A 3,894-nucleotide genomic window follows, 5' to 3' on the forward strand; every position below is an offset into this window, starting at 1 on the left:
TCAGATTGCGTTGGGCTTGCATATTGTGGGTCATAAATGAATAGGTTAAGTTTGAGTTGTCTTTGTCAGGGAAAATTCTGTAGATCAGTGTTTTAATAAAAATAATTGAAGAAGTAGTTTCAGTTTGGCAGTTTTCGGCTCCAGTAGATACTGTATACTTGTATTTCGATGAATTTTCTAATTTTTATACTGTCGGGTAACCTTAAGGGTGCATTGCTATTTGTTTCCAGCCCCAACCACAGGCCTGGTTTGGTGTGCGACATCCTGCAGTGAGTTCTGAGATAGATTGTGCATCGGGGATGAGGAGAGGGGAGATTCGGCGTGTGGACGCGTGGCTGAGAGGCTGTTCGTGCTCTGTAACAGACTGCACTTGTCTTAAGCGTTGTCTTAAGCGTTTACTGTGTAGAATAGTCTAGTATGATCTATCTTTTTTAACCGCCACGATGGATGTTTTGTGGTAACGGGACGGACTGCTAAAACAAACGACTCCTTTCTTAACTTGTGACTATCACAGAATTTCTCTGAATATGGTAGAACAGAATCTTATCATTAATTTAGGTTGTTAACTTGTTCCCTATGCAGCCGGCATGTTTGGGCGAGGATCGGAATATTATCTAATGAGTGGATATAGTGGTAGGGGGCACCAAGTGCATGACTCTGTGGAGCTCAGATTCTGTCTCTGCTACGGGCTGCGTCGGAAGTTTGTAGTTTCCACTATTAGGTAACGACCATTGTTGGGCAGGGCGCAGACAACGAATCGGACAGCGTCACTGTTACGTATGGTTCCAACATTCGAATAAGAAAAGATCCACCGCTCTTTTTTTGCAAGCGTCGTTAAGCCTGATATCCTAAGCATTGCCTATTGTTGAAAAAATAATGAAGTAATTAAAACTCTATACTCGACTGGCACCCCACATGATATTTCCTTATTTAATGTAGTACAGTGAGAGAATTTAGTTTGTGGAAGTAATCTGTTTGCGACAACATTCACTCGCATAACAAATAAGCCATTAGTTGATGAAAGTTGTGTAACTCTTCTGTCAATGGTTTTGTCGAGGCACATTGTTGACACTGGATGTTAACGTAGTTATGACATTAAACCCTGCTCTCCATGGAGTGTGCCGTACTGTTAGGTAGCCACTACAAATTTGTTAGGAGTGGCGAAGACGTAACAACGGATTAACGTCAACTGTCATTCGGAGTGAGACGTTGTGATATCGTTACGGTTCCACCGTCGGCGTCATGCCATTCCACACTCCCTACAAAAACTGTATCTACCAAAGAAACATATGTGTCCTAGAACAACATAAGAGCAAAGACTTCAAAGTAATCTGATATTGTTGTTGAGGATAAAGTCCTATTAACTAGAATCTTGAGTTTTTTGCCTGTACCTATCCAATTTCTTACCATGTCTTGCCCTCTGTTCACTTAGGTCGCGTTTGGTGTGACACGGTGGAATTTAACACCGTTAAGAGTTCTGCGCACTGTATTCATCTCCTGTCAGGGGTACTGGTGACACTGGCAGACAGAAGCTACGGGACATGTCGTGGTTGGCTAGCTTGTGTGATAGGAGCTTCCAATTAGGCGTTCGACAAATATTAGTTCATGGTAACTCCGTATAGCTAATTCCGCTGCAGAGTGAAAATCTCATTCTGGAAACATCCCCCAGGCTGTGGCTAAGCCATGTCTCCGCAATATCCTTTCTTTCAGGAGTGCTAGTTCTGCATGGTTCGCAGGAGAGCTTCTGTAAAGTTTGGAAGGTAGGAGACGAGGTACTGGCGGAATTAAAGCTGTGACGACGGGGCGTGAGTCGTGCTTGGGTAGCTCAGTCGGTAGAGCGCTTGCCCGCCAAAGGCAAAGGTCCCGAGTTCGAGTCTCGGTCCGACACACAGTTTTAATCTGCCAGGAAGTTTCATATCAGCGCACACTCCCCTGTAGAGTGAAAATTTCATTCTAGAAACATTCCCCAGGCTGTGGCTAAGCCATGTCTCCGCAATATCCTTTCTTTCAAGAGTGCCCGCATCTCGTGGTCGTGCGGTAGCGTTCTCGCTTCCCACGCCCGGGTTCCCGGGTTCGATTCCCGGCGGGGTCAGGGATTTTCTCTGCCTCGTGATGGCTGGGTGTTGTGTGCTGTCCTTAGGTTAGTTAGGTATAAGTAGTTCTAAGTTCTAGGGGACTGATGACCATAGATTTTAAGTCCCATAGTGCTCAGAGCCATTTTCTTTCAAGAGTGCTAGTTCTGCATGGTTCGCAGGAGAGCTTCTGTAAAGTTTGGAGGGTAGGAGACGAGGTACTGGCGGAATTAAAGCTGTGACGACGGGGCGTGAGTCGTGCTTGGGTAGCTCAGTCGGTAGAGCGCTTGCCCGCCAAAGGCAAAGGTCCCGAGTTCGAATCTCGGTCCGGCACGCAGTTTTAATCTGCCAGGAAGTTTCATACCAGCGCACACTCCGCTGTAGAGTGAAAATTTAATTCTAGGAACTACTGCATTCCTTTCAACTGCTCTTCGAAGTCCTTCGCTGTCCCTGACACAATTACAATGTCACCAGAAAACCTAAAAGTTTTCATTTCTTCTCCGTGAATTTGAATTACCTTTCCAAATGTCTTAATTGTTTCCTTCACAGATTGCCCAATGTACAGACTGAATAACATTGCGGATAGGCTACATCCCTGTCTCACTTGTTTCCCAACTACTGCTCCTCTTTCAAGTCCTTCGACTCTTGTAACTTACTTGGTTTCTGTAAAGGCCGTACATAACCTTCCATTACTTTAATTATATCCCTGCTGCCTTAATAATGACAAAGAGTGTATTTAAGTGAAGAGTGTCATAAACTTTCTCCAAATCGAAAAATGCTATTAATTTAGGTCTGCCTTTCCTTAAGCTATCTTCAAAGATAAGTCGTAGGATCAGTTCTGTTTCGCGTGTTCCTACAGTTTTGCGAAACCCAAAATAATCTTCCCCGAGATCGGCTTCTATCAGTTTTGCATCCCTCTGTCAGTATTTTACAACACCGACCTATTACACTTATAGTTTGTTATGATCACATCTCTCAGCACCTTTCCTATGGAAAAGAAAATTTTTCCGATACACATTACAGTAGACACATAATGTATGCAGGACAGCCTATTTATATCGACTTCGCGGCACAATGTTATTCCATTGTAGCGCAATAATGTCAGTCAACAGTTTACAATGTCGGAAGAATCCAGTCGGTGGGCGACCGAACCTATAGCAACAGACTGTGTTCCATCCTTTGTAAATATCTACGGTCCGACTGTATCGTCTCTGTATATTTCCTTTTCAGATGTCGTATCAAAATCAGTGATCATTTACGGAATTATGTCATCAATAGGGAAACCGTAAGGGAGGTTGCCTACAGCTTTATTGTTCAGTTCTGTCTTTCAAGGAGCATGGACTAACGTACTAATTGGTAGTACTGTCGTTCAAACGGTGGTGGAAGCTGTGTAATGTTGCATAGAGTTATTTTAAACTCAAGAAAGTTCTGTAGTTTTTGAGTGGCCTACAATAGAAAATTTCTCTATACCATTAGAATACAGAGTTTCTGTTACAATTACTTTTCATCTTTATTAACGTATTTCGTACGAAGACAAACATTCGCAGGGAGGCGCAGCCCACCGCTGTTGACACGTCAAACAGGAAGAGCGGAAATCCGTCGGGCTGAGTGGAACGCAAATTTACTCTTCTGCACGAAAAGTACACACAGAGACGGACATCGGACGTCATGTGCCGCATTCAGCATCTCAATTACAGGAAAACGAATCTGGAGAATAATTCGACGGCTGCAGACAGTTTTTTCCTCGTTTGTGCCTCACGGATGTAAATGGTAACCTTTAAATTGTACGTCAATACAAGTGTCAAAATTGTTCATGTATTTT

At 43.6% G+C, this 3,894-nt stretch overlaps 2 non-coding genes across 2 annotated transcripts; both read left to right on the forward strand.

Moving 5' to 3' along the window:
- The first annotated feature begins 1,814 nt into the window (after positions 1 to 1,814).
- Trnaw-cca lies at positions 1,815 to 1,889 on the forward strand. Its single transcript has one exon. It is a non-coding gene; the product is annotated as a tRNA-Trp (tRNA).
- A 443-nt stretch (positions 1,890 to 2,332) lies between these two features.
- On the forward strand, positions 2,333 to 2,409 carry Trnaw-cca. The gene has a single exon. It is a non-coding gene; the product is annotated as a tRNA-Trp (tRNA).
- The last annotated feature ends 1,485 nt before the right edge of the window (positions 2,410 to 3,894 follow it).

This window comes from Schistocerca piceifrons, chromosome 5 (assembly GCF_021461385.2).
Source record: "Schistocerca piceifrons isolate TAMUIC-IGC-003096 chromosome 5, iqSchPice1.1, whole genome shotgun sequence".
Classification (NCBI taxonomy): domain Eukaryota; kingdom Metazoa; phylum Arthropoda; class Insecta; order Orthoptera; family Acrididae; genus Schistocerca; species Schistocerca piceifrons.